This window comes from Nycticebus coucang, chromosome 15 (genome assembly GCF_027406575.1).
Source record: "Nycticebus coucang isolate mNycCou1 chromosome 15, mNycCou1.pri, whole genome shotgun sequence".
In the NCBI taxonomy this organism is placed as follows: domain Eukaryota; kingdom Metazoa; phylum Chordata; class Mammalia; order Primates; family Lorisidae; genus Nycticebus; species Nycticebus coucang.
In genome coordinates this window covers 80,968,427-80,992,715 of record NC_069794.1, presented here as the reverse complement: position 1 = coordinate 80,992,715, position 24,289 = coordinate 80,968,427, and the positions used below count along the sequence as shown (strand labels likewise).

General features: G+C 37.9%; 1 protein-coding gene across 8 annotated transcripts in view; it reads left to right on the top strand.

Annotated features, from left to right (window-relative positions):
* Positions 1 to 24,289, top strand: part of KATNAL1 (katanin catalytic subunit A1 like 1) — a 170,413-nt gene that overhangs the window by 36,235 nt on the left and 109,889 nt on the right. Inside the window, exon 1 of one of the 8 annotated variants that reach the window (XM_053563666.1) lies at positions 120 to 257. The exons of the other annotated variants lie outside the window; for them this stretch is intronic. The gene's annotated coding sequence lies outside the window, so the exon portion shown is untranslated. Of the gene's footprint in view, positions 1 to 119; positions 258 to 24,289 lie in introns of those variants that run through there. 8 annotated transcript variants of the gene reach the window in all.

Genomic DNA, 24,289 nt, shown 5'->3' with positions numbered 1-24,289 from the left:
CTTAAATTACTAGTAGCTTTTAAAGTACAGACTTTTATTTTTTAATACTAGTAGTAATAATTTTCTTCGATTGTTCCAGTGTTTTTCAGAATTTCTCAGGGGCATGTTTACAGAATGAAAAATACTATGCACTGATATGTAGTTTTTGCGTTCTGGAAGGCACCGTAGTCCCTAGAGTTAACCCAAGGCTCTGCAGTAGGGAAGGCGACACAGTTTTAGAAAATCTTTCTTGACTACCATTTAAAATTTTCCAGTAGGTAGGTAACCATCCTAGATGTTTGCTGTTTTATGGAGTAATTTGTTAATAGTACTGTGGGCTTATTTTTGTGTGTGTGTGTGTGTGTGTGTGTGTGTGTGTGTGTGTATGTTTAGAAACAAAGACCGAAAAGCTTATAAAATTCTTTTTATCTCAGTTAAAATGAAGCGATAAATTTAAAGAAGCAATTTTGTGAAAGAAAGAGATAAAAAGTAGAGATAGTAAGACCACTAGGAAAAAAAGTGAGCCTTTACGTTATGCAGTATAGGGTTGAAGTACCCTACTTATTCATTCACAGTTTAAGAACTTCACTGGATGCCAGGCATTATGCCACGTGGTGGGAATAAATGGATGAATTGAAAATAGTCTGTGTCCTGCATAGGCAAACACCTGTGTCATCACATTAGTGTGATAGAGATATGTGGAAGTTGTTGGAGGGGCCCAGAGTGGAAATAAATAGGCATATAACAATAACATTAAATACACTGTATGAGGCATTGTGCAGAGTATTTTGCATGCAGCTCCTTATGTAATCCTCAGAACAATTGTATGATTAAGTTACTGTTGTTTAGAGATGAGGAAACAGGTTTAGAAACCTTGCCCAAAGACATGGTTTGTAAAGTATGAACCTGGGATTTGAACTCGTGTGACTCATGAGTCCTGATGTAAGTCATGATCTTAAGCACTGATGCCATTCTCCCTACCATACAGTAGGGAGATACTGACTCTGATGCAGTCAGGGGAGGTCTGCTCCCCTGTGTGTGACTTTTGATTTGTGTTAAGACAAATAAGCTTTCACTGGGGAGAGGGTGAGGAAAGTCCTTCTAGGCAAACGGCACAACATGAGCAAAGGGTAGATGTAACTATGAGTGTTTTGTATTTGGGGAACCCTAGGTAGTTCTCAATGACTGGATCCCAGAATATTTGCTATTGGCGAGAGAGGCCAGTTTAAAGTACATGGAACCATAAAGGGAATTTAAAATTTTTCTTACCATGGGACAACCATTGAAAAATTTCAAATAGAGTTTTAGTACCATGAGGTTTGTATTTTAGAAAGATAACTGAAGCTCCAGTGTGAAGAGTGGACCTGTCAGAGGAAGGATTAGAGCGGTGGTAAGGAAACCTGTTGTGGAAAGTACAAAAGTCTGGTAGAGTAATGAAGAGAGTCAGAACTAAGAAGTTAGAGTTATATAAAGATGGATTTTAGGAATATTTAAGAGGCAAATTTAATATGACTTAGTAAGAATTTAGATGTTGGGAGCTAGAGAGATTTGGAACCCTAAGATGAATGATTCCTTGGTTTCTGACTAGGACGATTGAGAGCATAGTGAAAACCTTGATAGAGAGGAGAGGTTTTGTTGAGGTAAAAGATGAAGATGGATTAGTTGAATTTTAAATATTTGCTCAAGGTTCCTGTGGGATATCCAGGTGGGATGCATTTGGTTCTGGAGTTCAGAGAGATCAGGGCTGGAGATAGAAGTATGCATGTGGGTAAGTAGTTGAAGTTACAGGAGAGAATGGCGTAGCTCACCTTGGAGGAATAAGTCGAAAGAGGTTTGAATATGGAACTCTAGAAACAGCATCATTTAAGGTGTGTGTATGTTTGGAAGAGGGGCCATGTTTGAGAAAAGTGGGAGAAGAGCCCTTAAGTGAGACTGTGACGTTAGGAGGTAGAGAGGAAAAGATCCAGGGAGAGAGCATAGCAAACATGAATGAAGGCAGAGGAAAGGAAGAAACAGTCGCAGAACATCAGGTGCCTCAGAGAGGGCACAGACGGTGAAGATGGGGGAGTGTCTGATGGACTTTGTGGCTAGAAATCATTTCAGAAGTTTGCAAAAATGAGGAATAAGTGAGCATAGGCTACTTTTAAAAATGTGTAAATTTTTCCGTAATAGTGCATGTATGAAAGAAGAGAAAATAGGACTAGTCCCATGTAATTATCACTTAGCTTGAAGAATGAATACATAATGAATTTTGTTTCATCTATAATCCCTACCTCCCAATTGGATTTTTTGAAGTTTATCCAGATATATAGTTTTTTGATTTTTTTAAATTAAATCATAAACACATAGATCATGTATACATTAATGCATTTATGGGGTACAATGTGCTGATTTCATATACAATTTGGAATGCTTACATCACATTAGTTAATATCCCTCACCTCATTTACTTACTTATCGTGTTAAGACATTTATACTCTGTACTTAATACATCCTACATGTACCCTTGCAGTTTGCACCATAGGTGTGGTCCCACCATTCACCCTTCCTCCATCTGACCTCCCCCTTCCCTTCCTATCCCCCCTTCCTCTCTCCTTCATCCTGGGACATAGTTGTGATCTATCTTTATATGAAAGTGTGAGTGATTATAAATTGGTTTCATAATAGTACTGAGTACATTGGATACTTTTTCTTCCATTCTTGAGATACTTTACTAAGTAGGATATGTTCCAGCTCCATCCATTAGTAAAAATAAAAGAGGTAAAGTCTCCATCTTTTTTAAGGCTGCATAGATACTCCATGGTATACATATACCACAATTTATTAATCCATTCATGGGTGGTGGGTACTTGGGCTTCTTCCATGACTTGGCTATTATGAATTGAGCTGCAATGAACAGTCTGGTGCAAATATCTTGTTATAAAGTGATTTTTGGTCTTTTGGATATATACCTAGTAGAGGAATTGCAGGATTGAATGGCAGGTGTACTTTTAGATCCCTGAGTATTCTCCAAACTTGTATAGATATATTTTTTATCTGTTATTATTTCATCATGTATTTTTAAAAGTTAAGGATTTTTTTTGTTTGTTTTTTGAGACACCGTTTCACTATGTCACCCTTGGTAGAGTGCTGTGGTGTCCCAGCTCACAGCAACCTCAAACTCTTGGGCTTAAGTGATTGTCTTGCCTTAGCCTCCCAAGTAGCTGGGACTACAGGTGCCCATCACAACATCTGGCTATTTTTTTGTTGCAATTGTCACTGTTGTTTAGCTTGCCTGGCCGGGTTCGAACCCTCCACCCTCAGTGGCTGGCGCCGTAACCACTGTGCTATGGGTACTGAGTCAGGATTCCTTTTTTAAAAAAGACATTATCCTATTTGACAGTACTTCCTTAATATAAATGTTCTAGTCACATTTTTTTTTAAAAAGGAATTTCACTATAAAGAGAAGAAAGAGATAAGGTAGTAACTGAAAGAAGTTTGTAGGGTTTGTTTGTTTGTTTTTTTCTTTTAGGTTTGTTTTTGCTTTTGTTTTTGAGATTGGATCTTGAACTGTTGCCCGGTTTGGGTGCAGTGGTGTGATCATAGCTCACTGTAACCTCCAATTCCTGGGCTCAGAAGATGCTTTTGCTTCAGTATCCCAAGCTGCTAGGACTATAAACACCTGTTAATTTTTTTTTTGTTTTTTAGCCTGGGCTGGACTTGAACCCACCACCTCCGGCATATGGGACCGGCGCCACCCAACACCTGTTAATTTTTTAATTCTTTTGTAGAGATGGGGTCACATTATGTTGCCCAGGTTGATCTTGAACTCCTGGCCTCAAGAGATTCTCCCACTTCAGCTGGAGAGTGAAAGAATAGTTTTCGAATTAATTTGTCACATTTCAGAAGGGTTGATTAAATGCTTGCTCTATTCCTAGGCACTATGCTAGTATTGATAGGAGAGAAGCAGCATTGAGAAAGGAAAAAATGAGAATGGAAATAAATATTTATATGTTGGGTACTAAAAAAGTGAAAAGACGGGTGGCACCTGTGGCTCAAAGGAGTAGGGTGCCAGCCCCATATACTGGAGGTGGTGGGTTCAAACATGACCCTGGCCAAAAACTGCAAAAAAAAAAAAAAAAAAAAAAAGTGAAAGGACAAAGTGTGGGGTCTCTAAGAGGTAGATAGGAATAAAAGTCAACTGATGAGAGAAGAGATGGGGGTACGAAAGCAGTACGGGAGAGATTTGAAATAGCCACCATGGAAAAGGAACTGAGGTACAACTAATAAGAATTGTCTTATTGAACTGATGTTAGAAATCAGTTTTCAATGACAGTTAGACATGAGGTTTTATGATTTTTCTCCTTAAATTTTGATTGATTAAGGGAGAGCTTAAAATATTGAGGAAGCCCATAGTCTAACGTGTTGCTGAAGAGGATGGAATACAGGCCAAGATGTAATAATTGGATGATCATTCCTCAACCATTTTAGATTTACCAATGTAACTAGTAATTGTCTACTTTATATAAAGAGAACAGTACAACTAGAAAGGCCTTTATAGATTAAAACTTTATACCTTCTCAGTATTATGGTAATGGTCTCAACATTTACAGTGATATTCTTTTGTAGAGAATATTTTCCCAACTGTCATTTACTGAATGTGATGTAGTTGAAGGAGTCAAGCAGATCTGTTGTGTTGTATAATTCTGGAACTACAATTTATTTTCCGTAGGATTATAGGCAAGTCTTCAATCTGTCCCCATATCTCGTAAGATGTGTTAATACTAACTGTTATATGATTTTTGGAAGATGGAACAGTTGGAGGTAAACAGTTATTGGAGGTAAACCCTAAGTCCTCAAGAACTGAAAGCATTTCTCTTTTTTCCCTTCCTTACTGTTAGCTCCCTAAGAGAGGAGTTCATTTGCTTAGTGCAGGGGTCCTCAAACTTTTTAAACAGTGACCAGTTCACTGTCCCTCAGACCGTTGGAGGGCCGGACTATAGTTAAACAAACAAACAAACTATGAACAAATTCCTATGCACACTGCACATATCTTATTTTGCAGTAAAAAAACAAAATGGGAACAAATATAATCACACCGCCTCATGTGGCCCACGGGCCACAGTTTGAGGACCCCTGGCTTAGTGGATATAAAGTCATTTGACACAGCCAAGTTGGTTATAGCAAGAGGTTTTTGTTACTTGGCACAAGCAAGGTGCACAGTGGGGTTAGCTCCCAAAGCAGTACATCACCAATGCAAGTTGGGCTGGTTTTATAAATATAGGATAATGAGTTGTGAGCTGATTGGATTTTGCAATGAGTTGATACTGGGAGGCATGATCTGGCTGGATTCTGCCCTGTGCCCGGGCTTAATCTGATTGGATCCTGGATGGCATGTGGTGTTCACTTCTTAATTCAGTCTCTGATGTTGGTCAAAGCAATGTTTTACCTTTGGTTGCAGGCTTGGTTTATCTAGGCATGGTCATGTTATGTGACTTTTTTTTTTTACCCTTTTATTTTTATTTATTTATTTATTTATTTTTGCAGTTTTTGGCCAGGCCTGGATTTGAACCTGCCACCTCTGGCGTATGGGACCAGTGCCCTAACCCTTTGATCCACAGGTGCCGCCCAAGGTGGGGTCCATGGCAACAGAAAAACAGTTTACTACTTTGTTACGTAAAGGTTGAACCAGAATGGTCTGGTATGGTTATGTTACTAATTGTCACTTATGTCTGACAAAAAGGCCATGTTCTGTGACATTACCTGACCATATTGAGTAGATAGTTAAAGTCATAGTTATGTTACAAAACAATTTGAATCTGTAGGATTATTCTTTTTAATTTAAGCTTCTTTCAATGTTGTGTAATGTTATTTTATAGGCCATTAATGTGTTCTTGCCTTCTTTTTATCATCTTCAAAGAAATAGGAGTTCCATTAGATGATTTAAGATCCTGAAACCTCTAATAGACTTCAATTCTCTAATTGTATCTCATTTCCGAACTGATTTATATTATTTCACTGATATTTATAAATGAAAATATGTATATATTTTAATGTGTTCAACATTTATTATTTTTTTTTTTTTTGAGACAGAGTCTCACTTTGTCACCCCTGGTAGAGTGCCATGGCATCATAGCTCACAGCAACCTCAGACTCTTGTGCTCAAGCAATTCTCTTGCTTCAGCCTCCGGAGTAGCTGGGTCTATAGGCACCCACCATGATGCCTAGCTATTTTTAGAGACGGGGTCTTATTCTATCTCAGGCCAGTCTCGAACTCATGAACTTAGGTGATTTGCCTACCCCGGCCTCCCAGAGTGCTAGGATTATAGGTGTAAGCCACCGTGCCCCACCTTGTATTCTACATTTTAAAAACATTTTTCTCTCCAATTGTAGCTATACCTACAATACTGTAGACCTAGGGAAATGATGCCTTAAAATACCTAGTAAAAGTCAGGTATATATAGGCATTTCCCAGATAAAATTGTGAGAAAGTTTTAAAAACTGGAGTAGTTTTCCAATGTGGATTTAATTTTCAATGGATGTCTTTAAATATATTTCTTTTGCTAGGAATGCTTTGATTGTGGTCCTACCTGAAGGTATGGAAAAGGAATACATGACCTTTAGGTCCCTTTCTAACTTTGTTTCTGTCCATTAGTAATTGTTAAAAACTCCTATTAAACAGCATATGAAAAAGTGAGATTTATTTATTTATTTATTTAGACAGAGTCTAACTATGTTACCCTCAATAGAGTGCTGTGCCATCACAGCTCACAGCAACCTCAAACTCTTGGGCTTACATGATTCTCTTGCCTCAGCCTCCCAAGTAGCTGGGACTAAGGTGCCCACCACAATGCCCAGCTCGTTTTTTTTTTTTTTTTTCTTGGTTGCACTTGCCATTGTTGTTTGCTGGCCTGGCCCGGGTTTGAACCTGCCACCCTTAGTGTATGTAGTTGGCACCCTAACCACTGTGCTACAGGTGCTGAGGCAAAAAAAGTGAGTTTTAGTTAGAAATCTTTATTCTTTTTAATATTTCTTTAGTATGAAGCTGTTTTTAGTAAACATTTTTATAGTTTTTAATCATGGCTTAGGGTTGTTTTTGTCTTTTATAGTGTTATGCTTCATTACTGACTACCAATTATATTTACTTCCCAAGGTATTCTAGAACTCTTTAGAATGTTAAATTTATGGAACTTTATAAAGGTACATGTGCTTTGCATTTCAGTTCAAGAAACATTATTATATGCCTTTATGTCAAATAGTGCACCAAACTCTGATAATACGCAAGTAAAATCTGGTCCCTCAAAGGAACTTACAGTCTAACCCATGCTTAGTATGTACCTCCTTGTGGTGTAATCACTCTTGTTTTTCTTAAGGAGGGTCTTCAAAAAATAATGTACTTGATTTCTCTTTCATAGCTTCACTTGTTTGAGAGACAAATAATATAACTTTATTTTCTGTATTTCAGTGGCCCATTTACTCATTTTCATTTATTTCTCTGTCTCTATGAGTGTCTTCATATGTCAGTATTCTTTTCTTTCTGTTTCCCCCTTTGTTACATTTTTCTTGGGATTAGGAGGTAGGAAAAGGAAATGAACGAGAGAGTGAATCAGTAGGTTTTGTTTTATTTTTCTTACACAGTTGTGGGAGAATATGGATGAAAATGGTGTCAACAGAAAAGCTATACTCTATAAAATAATTTAAAGAGGTTTATTTTGAGCTTAATTTGAGGACCATGGCCTGGAGCCTCACCTAAGAGGCCTTGAAAAAGTGGACTTGCTATGGTGGGGTTACAGTTTGGTTTTATACATTTCAAAGGAGTTACTGGTAAAGTGATACATAGGTACATAGAAGGTTTGGCCCTGAAAGGTGAGACGTATGAGGGGATGGGGCTTACAATTTATAGGTGGCTTTAAAGATTCTTTAGCTGACAATTGGCTGAAAGAGTTAGTCTCTGTCTAAGAGACCAGGAGTTAGTGAAAAGGAATACTGAGTTAAGATATGGGTCTGTTAGTCAGAGACTAACTACAGGACACTTGCCCAGACTCAAGTGGTTTGTTGTGTATTCTAAGGACCTGCAGATGTGTCTTGCATAGCCTTAGGCCTGTTGATGAGCTGCAAGGAATATCTCCAAGAAGGGTGGGGGTGTGTGATGAGGCATGTATGACCTCCTTTCTTGTGGCTAACAACTCAGTTTTATGGGATCCCTCTGGCCAAGAGGGAGTCCAGTCAGTCAGCTGCTGGAGGGAGCCTTAAGATTTTGTTTTAGTTCACACACTGGGAAGTTAGTACATGAGCAGAAATTATTGTGATGTTTACTTCTGAGAAATATTTACCCCCTTAGAATAATATATTTAGAGTCTTTCACGTTTCATGGACAATGATTTTTCTTTTTCTAAGGTATTGAGTTCAGGTAACTTCATTGCTGCATGTGGAAATTTTTAGTCTTGGCATGAGATAGAAGTTCAAGCATGTTGGGAGAGAAAGCTCATATGTGAGTGCATGTGTACATGTGTGTACATGTTGACAATTTAAAGGAGAAAAGGATGTGAGTGGTCGGAGATGTAGCTGAAGAGCTAGATTGGAACCATGGCTTTATGTGTTATGTTTAGATCTGAGTCATGAAATAATCTGGGATCAAATAAAGCTATATTCCTTTTTGATCTGAGTGTGAACTTGAACTGAGCTTTTCTCAGTCCAAGTATAGAACTCTTCTTGAAAATACTGTAATATTGTAACCTGGCTTATTATTATTATTATTATTTTATTCTTGGGGATTCATCGAGGGTACAATAAGCCAGGCTTATTGTAATACTTGGGTCATTCTGTATAGGGTAACATTACTTCATCAGTTTACCAGTAAGTATTGTAAGAAGATGCTGAATTTATTTTCGGATATAGGATAAACTCAAAATAAGTAGTGTCCGAGTATGAGACATTGCTAAAATATTTCATGTCTTTAGATTTAACCTGACCTTCAAAAAGTCCTAGAAATTCTTCTAATATTTTCCTTCTAATTTTTAGAATTTCTTCTAAAGATTGAAAAAACTATTTCAAGATTATGGTTAAAAGAAATAAAAGTTAATAGTATAGATTCTAGGAATTTATAGTTAAAAATGGGGTCAGGTGATTTATTTATGAGGAAAAATTAAGTGCTTAAATTATCTATACTAATATTGACTATAGAATAAAAATAATACCTTACATTGATTCAGTGATTGTTTATGCTAGGAATGATGCTAATATATTATCACATTTTCCAAAATAACATTATAATGATAAATATTATTTTTCCTGTTTTGTAGACATAGATCTGAGGCCTAGAGAAAAGACATGATTTGCCTATGGTTACAACTAAAAATTTGTGGTACCTGGAATTACACTTAGGTGTTTTTTTGTCTGAAATTTTTATATTGTTTCTAAAACCTAAAACTCGAATAGTTTAGTTTGATATACAGTTCAAGATTGGTATTCCCCTTTCTCTCTCTTACCTGTTGGAAGATGTTGTTCTGCTGTATCCAGGCTTATAGTGTTCCTTTCTTCTTGAATATTTTTCCTTTGTAGATAATCTGTCATTCTCTATTGCTTTGAATGTTCTTCAGTTTTATTATATTGTTCAAGGTGTGGGCTTATTTTTATCTATTTAGAAACTGAGAATTATTGTCTTCTGTCAATTTTGGAAATTTCTCAGTGATTATATGCTTGAGTAATGATTCTTCTCCCCGTTTCTTCTTCTGGAATTCAGAATATGGATCTTTTCTTTCTACTCTTTGCTTGTCTTGTTTTTTATTCTATGTGTGCATGCTGCATTCTGGGTAATTTCTACAGCTCTGTCTTCTGGTTTATTGATTCTCCTTTCATCTGTGTCTAATGTCTTTCTTTATTCACTGAGTTTTTCGTTTCACTGGCTATATATTTTAATACCGGAAGTTCATTGTAATTATTTTTCAAATATGCTTATTCATTTTTAATGTCTTATCCTTATATTGTTAAATATCTATCCTTATTTTATTGTAGTAGTTCAATACATTATCAGGTGCTTTAAATAATGGATTAATGCTGCCATATGTTGTATTATCAGACTCTCATAGTGGATTTTTTTTTTTTTTTATGTTGTAGTTTTAGATGTAATCTCAGTGGAAATAAAGTGAGGTCTGACACAAGGATATATTTTGTATTTTGGTGATTGTTTTTGTGAAGTGCCTTATGGAGAACTGTTTAGTAAATAAATAAATTTTAGTATGTATATATAATGGGATACTACTCAGTAATAAAAATTTCTGATATATGCAAGTACATGGTTGAATCTCAAAAGCAGTATTCTACCTGAAAAAATTCCAACTTCTTAGAGCATACCATATGATTTTATTAAAGTCAGAACAGAAAAAAACACAGACATACCTCTAAGATACTGTGGGCTTGCTTCCAGACCACTGCAATAAAGTGAACATTGCAATAAAGTGAGTCACATTAAGTTTTTTGGTTTCCCAGGGCATATAAAGGTTGTGTTTACAATACACTGTATTATTAAGTGTGTAATAGCATTTTATTTATAAAAATAATGTACATGCCGTAAGTAAAAAAGTTATTGCCAAAAAAATGCTAATGATGATCTGAGACTCAGTGAGTCTTAATATTTTTGCTGGTAGAGAGTCCTGCCTCAACATTGGTGGCTATTAGGTTGGTGGCTGCTGAAGGTTGGGGTGGCTGTGGCAGTTTCTAAAAATAAAACACTGAAGTCTGCTACATCAGTTGACTTTTCCCTTCACAAAAGATTTCTCTGTGGTATGCAGTGATGCTGTTTGATAACATTTTACCCATTCTTTCACAATTGGAGTCAATTCTCTGAAACTCTATCATTGGATGTATATGTAGTATTCTAAATCCTTTGTTGTCATTCCAACAATGTTCACATCATTTTCACCAGGAGTAGATTCCACCTTAAGAAACTACTTTTTTTATTTATCCACAGGAAGCAACTCCTTGTCTGGTCAAGTTTTTTTCTTTGTTTGTTTGTTTGTTTATTTATTTTATTTAATTTATTTTTGTTTTTATTAAAGCATAACTGTGTGCATTGATGCATTTATGGGGGTTCAGTGTACTGATTTGTTATACAATGTGAAATGCTTACATTGAACTGATTAACACATCCATCACAATTATACTCTTTTCTTAATAGTTTTGAAATGTACCATTGTATCATGAACATTAGGTGAGTTCCCCCCAAATACCCTCCCTCCTCTGGGCTCCCCCCTCCCCTCCACTCTCTCTCCTCTTCCCTTCTACTTTCTGGACTATAGTTATGTTTTACCATTTGTATGAATGTGATTATATATTGATTTCATTTGAGTATATTGGATACCTTTTTTCCTTTTTCTTTTTGAGACAGAGTCTCACTATATCGCCCTCAATAGAGTGCTGTGGCGTCCTTGCTCACAACAACCTCAAACTCTTGGACTTAAGCAATTATCTTGCCTCAGCCTCCCAAGTAGCTGGGACTATAGGCACCCACCACAACGTCTGGCTACTTTTTTGTTGCAGTTGTCATCATTGTTCTATAGCTGGCCTGGGCCAGGTTCGAACCCTCCACCCTTAGTGCATGTGGCTGGCACCATAACCACTGTGCTATGAGCGCCGAGCCTTTTTTCTTTTTTTTTTTTTTTCTTTCCATTCTTGGAATATGTTCCAGCTCCATACAGGTAAACACAAAAGATGTGAAGTCTTCATCTTTTTTATGGCTGCATAGTATTCCATGATGTATATATACCACAATTTGTTAATCCATTCATAGGTTGATGGGCACTTGGGCTATTTCCATATCTTGGCAATTATGAATTGAGTTGCAATAAACATTCCAGTGCAGATTTCTTTGTTGTAAAATAAGTTTTGATCATGTGGGTATATACCTAGTAGAGGAATTGCAGGATTGAATGGTAGGTCTACTTTTAGTTCCTTGAGTATTCTCCAAACTTCTTTCCCAAAAGGTCATATTAGCTTGCATTCCCACCAGTAATGTAGAAGTGTTCCCTTCTCTCTGCAACCATACCAACATCTGTAGTTTTGGGAATTTGTTATGTGGGTTAATCTTACTGGAGTTAGATAATATCTTAAAGTGGTTTTGATTTGTATTTCTCTGAAAGATGATAAGTATTTTTTCATGTGTTTGTAGGCCATCCTCCTGTCTCCATCGGAGAAGTTTCTGTTCAAGTCTCTTGCCCACATAGAAAGGGTTTTTTTTGTTCTTATCTTATTGATTACCTTGAGTTCTCTGTGGATTCTAGTTATCAGACCTTTGTCAGCAGCATAACCTGCAAAAATCTTCACCCATTCTGAAGGTTGTCTGTTTGCTTTCTTACTGTGTTCTTGGCTGTGCAAAAGCTTTTTAGTTTGATCAGCTCGCAGGAATGGATTTTTGGTGTTGCTTCAATTGCCTAGGGGGTCCTCCTCATAAAATGTTCTCCCAGGCCGATTTTTTCAAGTGTTTTCCCTGCCCTCTCTTCTAGTATTTTTTTTTAAATTCTTTTTTTTTCTTTATAGAGACAGAGTTTCACTTTATCACCCTTGGTAGAGTGCCATGGCATCACAGCTCACAGCAACCTCCAACTCCTGGGTTTAGGCGATTCTCTTGCCTCAGCCTTCCAAGTAGCTGGGACTACAGGCACCTGCCACAATGCCTGGTCATTTTTTTTTTTTTGTTGTTGTTGCAATTTGGTCGGGGCTGGGTTTGAACCCACGACCCTCGGTATATGGGACCGGCACCCTACTCACTGAGCCACAGGCACCGCCCTCTTCTAGTATTTTTATAGTTTCATGTCTTAAGTTTAAATCTTTTATCCAGCGAGAATCAATTTTTGTTAATGGTGAAAGGTGAGGGTCCAGTTTCAGTCTTCTACAGGTTGCCAATCAGTTCACCCAGCATCATTTGTTAAATAGGGAGTCTTTCCCCCACTGAATTTTTTTTTTTGGAGACAGAGTCTCACTATGTCACCCTGGGAAGGGCCGTGGTGTTCACAGCTCACAGCAACCTCCAACACTTGGGAAAGTGATTCTCTTGCCTCAGCCTCACAAGTATCTGGGACTACATACAGGTGCCCACCACAATGACCAGCTATTTTTTGGTTGCAGTTGTCAATGTTGTTTAGCAGGCCTGGGTCAGGCTCAAATCTGCCAGCATGTATGTAGCCAGTGCCTTACTCACTGATTCCCCCACTGACTGTTTTTGATAGGCTTATCAAATGATGATAAGTAGTTGGGTTCATCTCTATTCTGTTCCATAAATCTGCCTCTCTTTTATTTTTTGCCAGTACCATGCTGTTTTGATCACTGTAGATTTATAGTATAGACTGAAGTCTGGTAATCTGATATCTCTTGATTTGTTTTTATTTCTGAGTAATGTATTTTCTATTTGAGGTTTTTTTCTTATTCCATATAAAACGAAGCACTATTTTTTCAAGCTCTTTAAAGTATGACAATGGTGCTTTAATAGGGATTGCATTAAATCTGTAGATTTCTTTGGGTAGTATGGACATTTTAACAATGTTGATTCTTCCCAACCATGAGCATGGTATGATTTTCTATTTGTTAACATCTTCCACTATTTCTTTTCTCAGAGTTTCACAGTTCTCTTTATAGAGATCTGTCACATCCTTTGTTAGGTAAATTCCCAGATAATTTCATCTTCTTTGGCACTACTGTAAAAGGAATATTGTCCTTGACTATATTTTCAGCTTGACTATTGTTGGCATATATAAAAGCTACTGATTTGTAAGTATTGATTTTGTATCCTGAAATGCTGTTATATTCCTTGATCACTTCTAAGAGTTTTGTAGTTGAGTTCCTGGGATTTTTCAGGTCATATCATTGTTAAATAGGAAGTGATCATTTCCACTGATAACATCATCAGTGAAGAGTGAGAGTTTGATCTCTTCTAACCCTATTTGGATACTCTTGATCACCTTCTCTTGCCTGATTGCAATTACTGTGTTGAATAGCAGTGGTGACAACGGGCATACTTGCCTAGTTCCTGACCTGAGTGGAGATGTTTTCAGTTTTACTCCATTCAATATGATATTGGCTGTGGGTTTGCTGTAGATGGCCTCTATCAGTTTAAGAAATGTCCCTTCTATGTCTATTTTCTTAAGTGTTCTGATCATGAAAGGATGCTGGATATTATCAAAAGCTTTTTCTGCATCAAATGAGAGAATCATATGGTCTTTGTTTTTTGTTTTATTTATGTGATGTATTGTATTTATAAATTTGTATATGTTCAATCAACCCTGTAACCCTGGAATAAAATCAACTTGATCATGGTATATAATTTTTTTGATGTGTTGTTGAATTAAGTTTGCTAAGATTTTATTGAATATTTTTGCATTGATATTCATTAATGATAATTGATCTATAATTTTCTTTCTTTGTTGGATCCTTTCCTGGTTTGAGGATCCGGGTGGTATTTGCTTCATAGAATGTGTTGGGAAGTATTCCTTCTTTTTCTATGCTTTGGAAAAGGTTGTATAATATAGGTACTAGTTCCTCTTGAAAGGTTTGATAGAATTTGGATGTGAAGCCATCTGGTTCTGGACTTTTCTTGTTGGGAGATTTTGTATAATTGATGCTATTTCAGTGATTGATATAGGTCTATTGAAGGTGCACAGTTTTCAGCACCCCAGAAAGGTGGCTTTGTCTCATATGTGCTCCTTGTGGTATGAGAACCTAAGAAAGGAAAATTCCATTCTTGGCTATAAGCAAGACTTGGGGGTTAATTCCTCCCTGCTTGCTAAAACAGCAGAGATTCAGGGGTTAATTCTTCCCTGCTTGCTGAAAAGGCCTTGAGAAATGTTTCCTTGAGGTCCCCGCCAAGTCGTAGCTGGAGATTTAGCACCTGTCTGGAGCTAAACTGTTACTCTTCATTCCCTAACATCAAATTACACAAAAGTTTCATTTAACCTGTTAGGGAGGTGGGCGAATAGAAACCGACAGCCTGGTGTCCTTATAGTTTATCTTTAAGTTATATGCTCCAGACTTAGAAATGACATGTATGTGCTTTGCAACATTTATGCTGAGGAGAACTTTTTCATGGCAGTCTCAATTAATGCTTTTGTTCTTTATTCTTACTTATTCTCATCTGATGAGTTTGGATATATAATACAGTGAATAAACATGTACAATTGCTGTAGGCCTGAGCAAGCCTCAGTCTTCCCTTAGTAAATTATTCCGTCTGCAATGATATCTCTGTGTCGTTGATTGGGCTGGTGGATTACAACAGTCTATTCAAGATTTCTCATTCTTTCTGGTTGAGTCTAGGAAGGTGGCATGCTTCCAGGTATTGGTCCATTTCCTTCAGATTCTCATATTTGTGGGAATAGAGTTTTTTGTAGTAAACATAGAGGATTTTTTGAATTTCTGAGGTGTCTGTTATTATTTCTCTTTTATTGTTTCTGATAGATGATATTAGAGATTTTACTTTTCTGTTTCTGGTTAGGTTGGCCAAAGGTTTATCAATTGTATTAATCTTTTCAAAAAAACCAACTTTTTGTTTTGTTGATCTTCTGAGTAATTCTTTTGTTTTCAATTTCATTTAATGCTGCCCTAATTTTGGTTATTTCTTTTCTTCTGCTGGGTTTGGGGTTGGAATGTGCTTTCTTTTCCAGTTGCTTGAGATAATCTAGTAAGTTGTTGGTTTCTCTTTTTCTGTTTTTTTGATGAAGGCTTCCAATGCTATAAATTTCCCCCTTAGGACTGCCTTTGCAGTATCCCACAGGTTTTAATAATTTGTGTCTTCATTATCATTTAGTTCCAAAAATTTGGTGATTTCCTTCTTAATCTTGTCTTTGACCCAGGTGTCATTCAGTCTAGGATTATTTCATTTCCATGACTTTGAGTATGAAGATTCCTGTTGCTGTTTAACTTTTATTCCGTGGTGGTATGAGAAGATACAAGGAATAATTTCTGTTCTTTAAAATTTGCTGAGGTAAGACTCGTATCTTAAGGAGGATGATCTGTGGGCTGTGAGAAGAATGTATATTCAGTTTTATTAGGATGGAATGTCTTGTAGAGGTCTGTTAAGTCCATTTGTTCTAGGATCAGGTTTAAGTCTCACATTTCTTTGTTTAGTTTCTTCTTGGAGGAGCTATCCAAAACTGTCCAAGGGGTGTTAAAATCTCCGAGTACTATAGTGCAGGAACATATCAAGTTGCTCTCCTCCATTAGGGTTTGCTTGATAAATTGAGAAGCATTCTGGTAGGGTGCATAAATGTTAATAATTGAAATCTCTTTAGAGGACAATTTAAACTATTCACATTACTTGAGAGAATTGATAAGCCTGACAGTGTTTTGGGTGTCATGTTTTTTGAATGTTCAGTGGACATTTTTAATCCTTTCACCACTGTGGAAATTGGGTTTTGTTCAAAAATTTCTGAGTGAGTTTACTTTGATAGTAGAGCACTGTGTTGGTCATTGTGGAGGATGGGTCTGAGAATATCCTGAAGAGCGGGTTTAGTTATGTCAAATTTCTTCAACATGTGTATGTCATTAAAGTATTTAATTTCTCCATCACAAATGAAACTCAGTTTAGCTGGATATAGGATACTGGGCTGAAAGTTGTTTAGTTTTAGGAGATTGAAGGTAGATGACCATCCTCTTCTGGCTTGAAATATTCCAGCTGAGAGATCTGTAGTCATTCTGATATTTCTCCCTTTGTAGGTGATGGTTTTCTTAAGTCTGGCTGCTTGCAGAATTTTCTCCTTCATATTAACTTTGGTAAAGTTAATCACAGTGTGTCTAGGAGATGTTTTATTTGGATTGAGTCTTGCTGGGGTTCTGAAACTGTGTACTAACTGAATTTCTGTATCTCTTGCAATACTTGGGAAAGTCTCTTCCATAATCTCTTGGAATAGAGCATCTGTACCTTTAGGACCATCCTTTTCTCCTTCAGGAATTCCTCTAAGATGAATGTTTGTTCTTATGGAGTGATCCCATAACTCTCTCAGGGAATGATCAGTTTTTGCTCTCTCATTTGTCTGCCTCTGAGCGTTTGGGCTCGTTCAAAAACTTTGTCTTCAATTTCAGAGATCTTTCTTCTGCCTGCTTAACTATTACTGAAGGATTCTACTGTATTTTAGAGCTCTTTGAATAACTTTTTCACTTCTTTGAGCTCTATTATCTGTTTTCTCATTGTGTCCATATCTTTGGTGACTTTGTCTTTGAATTCATTAATTTCTTGAGACAACTTTAGAACTACTCTTTGTACTTGAATTTCTAACTTTTCTTCCACTCTATTCATCTCATTTGCCATCCATCCATATTCTGAATTTGATTTCTGACATGTCAGCCATTTGTCTATGCATGGCATCTTCGGTTGTATCTCCTTTGTCATTCTTTGAGGGGAGTTGATCTACTCGGTTATTCATGTTGCCAGAATTCTTCCATTAATTCCGCACCATGTTTATTTTCTATTGTTTGTTTATTAGAACTGGTAGGGTGATTGAATTGGGGTTCCCAGGTGGTAGAGATAATCAGCCCCTTACCAAAGTGCTATGCTTTGTAATTGTGGCTTATCTCCTAAAACCTTATAGAGGTCCCTTTTAGGGCTTTGGCTGGAGACTCTGAGGACCTACTTGGTGAGATAGCATGAGCTAGCTCTGTTTTGATGAGGCAACCTCTACCCTAGCCTAAGAAACTACAGTATTTGGTTTAAATCTTGGCTGTGGGAAGATACAGATAGCTGTGGTGCCCCACCCCACCCTTCAGTTCTTTTCTGCTACAGAACTTTGAGGGTCAACTTCAGAGTGTCCCTGGGTAGACTGCCCCAGACATGAATTCCAATCAAATTATCTCAAGCAGCACAAACCCTGCTCAACAGAGAGGGATCCAGGGGTCTCCAACAGCACAATTGGAGCCAGGTGTCCACACCCATGCCTGCCAGACTTAGTCCACACTGGTGTCTGCTTCTCTGCTTGCTGGCCCAGTTGGAACCAGGGACCATGCCCTCGCCAGTCTCAGTCTACACCCAGCAAGCCTCTGCTCACTGGCCCAGTTGGAGTTAGGGGACCACACCCCTGCCTGCAGGTCTCCAGTCCACACCTGGAGGCTTGTTGGCTCTATGGGAGTCAGGGGACCACTCCCTTGCCCTCAGGTCTCAGTCTACACCCAGCAAGCCTCTGCTTGTGGGTTCTATTAGAGTCAGGGGATCACACCCTTGCCCTTAGGTCTTGGTCCACACCTGGAAAGCCTCTGCTCTCTGGCCCAGCTGGGGCCGCTGAACTCAGTCCACACGGGACAACCACTCTCCTGCTTGTGGGCACTGTCAGAACTGGGGTTTCTGTACCCTCTCCTGCCAAACACAGCCTGAACGGAGATCAACAGTACCACTATAGCTAGGCAAAGTCATAACCAGGGGACTGCTCCTTCTCCCACCAAGGGTCCCTTTCTTCCCACACCCTCTTTCTTCCCCAGTAGTCACAGATTCTGTCCTGATGTTTGGCAGTCCACACTATGCCCAGCTCTCTCAGGAAAAGACCAAACACTCTGTGCTCTGCAAGGGGAAGAACTGCAGACTGCTGTGCAAGGAGGGAAGGGTGGACTGGGAATTTGGAATTGTGGGGGAAAATATTTGTTCAGTTTTATCCCTGGCAGGGTACTGTCTATGTTCATAAGTGGAATCTCCCTGGAGAAAGAGACCCCGTGTTTAGTGGCTCTCTCCAGTGATGTAAAATGAGAAGTCTTTTGTTCCCTGCTCACTTGCAGAGAGCCTGTGGTGGGCCTCCCACTTGGGAGAGGGGTCTTCTGTCCTCTAGTCTATAGGCTTTGTACCTGTAATTTGTATTCTTGAGTGCTCTTTCTTGGAGTCACAGCTTGCCGAACTTCTTTCTTGGCTCAGCTCCCCACCTTTGGCTTCATAGAGTCTGATTCTGTCCAGTTTTTCTCCCTGTGGTCAAGAACCTCTGCTGAGGGTTCCTACTAGTCAGCGATCTTCCTGTCTGGTCAAGTTTTATCATGTGATTGTAGCACCTCTAGTTCCCTTCCTGTTTCCACCACATCTGCAGTTACTTCCTTTGCTGAGGTCTTGAATCTCTCAAAGGTATCCATTAGGGTTTGAATCAGCTTTTTCCAAACTCCTGTTAATGTTGGCATTTTGACCTTTCCCCATGAATCACCAATATTCCTTTTTTTTTTTTTTTTTTTTGCGATTTTTGGCTGGGGCTGGGTTTGAACCTGCCACCTATGGCATATGGGGCCGGCGCCCTACCCCTTTGAGCCACAGGCACCACCTTGAATCACCAGTATTCTTAATAACATCTAGAATGGTGAATTCTTTCCAAAAGGTTTTCAATTTATTTTCCTCAAATTCCTCAGAAGAATTATATCTATGGCAGCAATAGCTATATAAAGTGTTTCTTAAACAGTAAGACTAGAAAGTTGAAATGTGTTCTTGATCTGTGGGCTACAGAATGAATGTTGTGTAAGTGGACATGAAAATAACATTAACTTCCTTGTACATCTGCATCAGAGTTCTTGGGTGACCCAGGTGCATTGTAAGTGAACAGTAATTTTTTTTTTTTTTTTGGAGAGACAGAGTCTCACTTTATGGCCCTCGGTAGAGTGCCATGGCCTCACACAGCTCACAGCAACCTCCAACTCCTGGGCTTAAGCGATTCTCTTGCCTCAGCCTCCTGAGTAGCTGGGACTACAGGCGCCCGCCACAACGCCCGGCTATTTTTTGGTTGAAGTTTGGCCGGGGCTGGGTTTGAACCCGCCACCCTCGGTATATGGGGCTGGCGCCTTACCGACTGAACCACAGGCGCCGCCCGTGAACAGTAATATTTTGAAAGGTATTTTTCTTTCTGAGTAGTAGGTCTCAACAGTGAACTTAAAATGCTTAATAAACCATGCTGTAAATGTGCTATAATCCAGGCATTGTTGTTCCATTTATAGAACACAGGCAGAGTAGATTTAGCATAATTCTTAAGGGCCCTAGAGTTTTCAGAATTGACAGTAAGCCCTGCTTCAATTTCAAGATTCCAGCTGCATTAGCCCTTAACAAAAGAGTTAGCCTCTCCTTTGAAGCCAGTGCTTGGCTTTTCCTCCCTAGGTATGACAGTCTTACATGGCATGTTCTTCAATAGCAGGCTGTTTTGTCTACAGTGAAAATCTGTTGTTTAGTACACATAGCCCCTTTCATCAATAACCTTAGCTAGAATTTCTGGACAATTTGTGAAGCTGCTTCACTAGCACTTGCTGCTTCCTCTTGCAGTTTTATGTGATGGAGGCAGCTTCTTTAAGCCTTATGAACCAACCTCTGCTCACTTTACACTTTTCTTCTGCAGCTTCCTCACCTCTCTCAGCCTTTGTAGAATTGAAGGTAGTTAGGGCTTAATTGAGAAGGTTGTGGCTGGTTGGATCTTCCTCTATTCAGACCACTAAACTTTTTCCATATCAGCAGGAAGGCTGTTTCATTTTCTTATCATTTGTCTCCTGAAGTAGCACTTTTAATTTCCTTCAAAAACTTTCCCTTTACATGCACATCTTGGCTAACTGGCTCAAGAGGTCTAGCTTTTGGCCTGTCTTGGCTTTCAATATGCCTTTCTCACTGAGCTTAAATCTAGCCTTTGATTTAAAGTAAGAAAAATGGTACTTATTGTTTTTACTTGACTACTTAGAGGTCACTATAGGCCTCTTTGTTGACCTCATTTCAATATTATTGTTTCTGTGGGGAATGGGAGGCCCAAAAAGAGGAGATAGAGGATCAGCCATTTAGTGGGGTGGTTAGAACACACAAAATATTTATTGATTAAATTTGCCATCTTACATGGGCATGATTCATAGCTCCTCCAAAGAATTACAGTAGTAACAGGGAAGATCACTGTTCACCATAGCAGATACAATAAAAAATAAATACGTTTGTAACATGTGGATCACTGTAAAAGTTTTGAGACAGACTATGTTATGGTCCATTATTTTACTTTCAAGAAACACAGTTGACAGCGTCCTTTCTGATTCACCTGTGCAAGTTTCAGCTTGCTTGGCTTAGTGGTATTGCTGGGAATACTTCATTTGTTTTCCATCTGGGTGAATTTTATGGTTCTTGATTTTTGTGTGTCTTAAAACTTTTGTAATGACCCCTATATTGTGAGAATTACCAAAATGTGACACAGACATGAAGTGAGCACATGTTTTGGAGGAATGGTGCCTATAGACTTGCTTGATGCAGGGTGCCCACCTTCAATTTATAAGAAATACAGTGTATGTGCAGCAGGATAAAGTGAAGCATGATAAAACTGAGGTATGCTGTGTAGTGATAAGTGGGCAGAGGATGTGTGGTCAAGTTTGGGCGTTTACTGCAGCAAGGCAAAAGGGAATGTTCTGGGTGATGGAAATGTTCTTTGTCTGGATTGTGGTGGTTATGTAATTTATACATTTTCCCAAACTCTTCACTTGTTCACTTATAATTATTGGATTTAATTGTATGTAAAGCTGATTTTTAAACAGCAGGCAAAACTCATCTGTGGTAACAGAAGTCAGAACAGTAATGAGAGGAGCAGTATTAACTGGGAGGGGACATGAAGGGATCTTCCGGGGACTGGAAATCATCTGTATCTTGATGTGGGTTTTACCTAGGTGTACACAGTGTATGTACACTGTGTAAACATTCATTGAGCTTCATACTTAAGGCTTGTGTACTTCATGTGATTATATATTTCAATAAAAAGGAAAAAATTCCTAGAGGAAGGTTAGAAAATAAAGTTGAGAAAATCTCCTAGAAAGTAGAGCGAAAGGATAGAGGAATGGGAAAATTAAAGGACTGGCCCAGGAAGTCATACATCTGCATAAAAGTTGTTTCAGAAAAAGAACAGAAAAAATGGAAAGAAACTATCAATGTTATTAATCAGGCCTGTTCGGTAGCTCACACCTGTAAACCTAGCACTCTGGGAGGCTGAGGCTGGTGAATTGCCTGAGCTCAGCAGTTTAAGACCAGCCTGAGCAAATCAAGATCCTGTTTCTATTAAAAATAGAGAAACTAGCCCAGTGTTGTGGCCAGTGCCTGTAGTTCCAGCTGCTTGGGAGGCTGAGACAAGAGGATGACTTGAGCCCAGGAGTTTGAGGTTGCTGTGAGCTATGATACCATGGCACTCAACCCCAGGGTGACTGAGTGAGACTCTGTTTCAAAAACAAAAACAACCCCCCCCTGAAAACTATTAATTCAGAACTTTCCTAAAATTGAAAGACATTGATTTCTACATCTAAAGAGATTCAAACAGACCCATTTCAAAACACATCATCAAAAACTTTAGAAACTCTCATTAAAGAAAGGAAGTCCTACAAGTTTCCAGAAAAGGAGAACAATAGGCACTATATAAAGGATTAGGCATAGAAACAACTTCAGTCTTCTCAATGTAATATTGAAACTAAAAGGCAATAGAACAATGCTGTGCTTTGTTGCCTTTGAAAATTAATTAGCTGTGTATGTATGAACCTATTTCTGAACCCTCTAAGTGGTTTGTGTGTTTATCTTCATGTCAATTCCGCACTGTCTTGATTCCTGTAAGTTTATAGTAATTTTTGAAATCAGGCAGTAGAAGTCCTGCTTTTTTCACTTTTCTTTTTCAAAACTATTTTGTCAATACATTCTGTGTCCTTGGCATTTTAGAATCTTCTTATGAATTTTTATAAAAAAGGCTGCTGGCATTTTGATTGGGATTGTCTTGACTTCATGGATCGCTTTTTTTTCCAGACTATCTTACTTATATTAAGTGTTCGATTTCTTGAACACATGCACACATATGTATATCCATTACTGTAGGTCATCTTTAATTTCTCAGTAGCTCTTGGTAGTCCTCAGGTTACAAGTCTCGCATATATTTTGTGAAATTTATCCCTGGATATTTAATATTTCTGTATGATTTTACTATTTTGATTTTAGTTCCCAATTATTTGTTGTTAGTATGTAGAAAAAATTTGACTTTTATATGTTGACCTTGTATCCTGCAAGTTTACACAACTCACTTATTAGTTCTAAAGCTATTTGTTGATTCCCTAGGACTTTCTTTAGAATTTTCTCCATTGATGATGTTGTCTATGAATAAAAGCGGTTTTTCTTTTTCAATTTGTATGCCTTTTATTTTTGTATTGCCTTATTGAACCTGTTATAACTTCAAGTTCAAATGTCGATTAGAAGGGGTTAGAGCAAATATCCTGGCCTTGTTCTTGATCTTTGGGGGAAAGCAATAAATATGATGTTAGCTGTAGTTATTTCATAGATGTTCATTATTAGGTTGAGGGAATTGTATTTTATTGTTAGCAAAGCATTCTTATTATGAATTGTGTTGAATTTTTTTAGTTGCTTTGTCTTTATTGAGATGATCCTGTGATGTTTCATTTCTATTAAAATTATAGTGACTGGTTTTTAAGTGTAAACCATCCTGAATTCTTGGGATATACCTCACTGGGTCATAATGCATTATCCTTTATACATATTACTGGATTTGATTAGCTAAAATTTAAAGATTTTTGTGTCTATGTTCAAAGGGATGTTGGTATGTAATTTTCTTATAAGGTCTTTGTCTGGTTTTGGTATCAGGCTAACAGTGGGCATAAAATGAGTTGGAAATGCTTCTACTTCTATTTTCTGAGAGTTTGTATACAATTGGTTTTATTTCTTCATTAAATACTTGGTAGAATTCATTGGTGATCATTTGGGTCTGGAGCACTTTGTGTGTATGTGAGAGGGGAAGGTTTTAAATTACTAGTTCAGTTCCATTAATTGATACGGGACTATTCAGATTAACTAGTAAGCTTTGGTGTATTATGACCATCATAGAATTTGTGTATTTCATTAAGTCTCTTTTGCCTTTTAGTATCTCCAAGGTTTACAGTGAAAGCCCTTCTTTTTTTTTTTTGCAGTTTTTGACCATTTGAACCTGCCATCTCTGGCATATGGGGCCGGTGCCCTATTCCTTTGAGCCACAGGCACTGCCTGTGATAGCCCTTCTTCATTTCTGATTGTTTTTTTCCTTCCTATTCTGGTCAATTTCTTTCTTTTTTTAAAAAATTTTTTTATTAAATCATAACTTTGTACATTGATGCATTTATGGGGTTCAATGTACTGCTTCAGTAAACAATGTGAAATGCTTACATTGAACTAAGTAACACATCCATCACAATTATACTCATTTCTTAATAGTTTTGAAATGTACCAATGCATCGTACACATTAGGTGAGGTCCCTGGTTGATTGTAGTAGAGGTTTATTTATTTTAGTGATCTTTCTGTAGAACCTGCTTTTGGCTACATTAAAATACTGTTTTTCTGTTTTCTGTTTCATTGATTTCTTCCTTTAA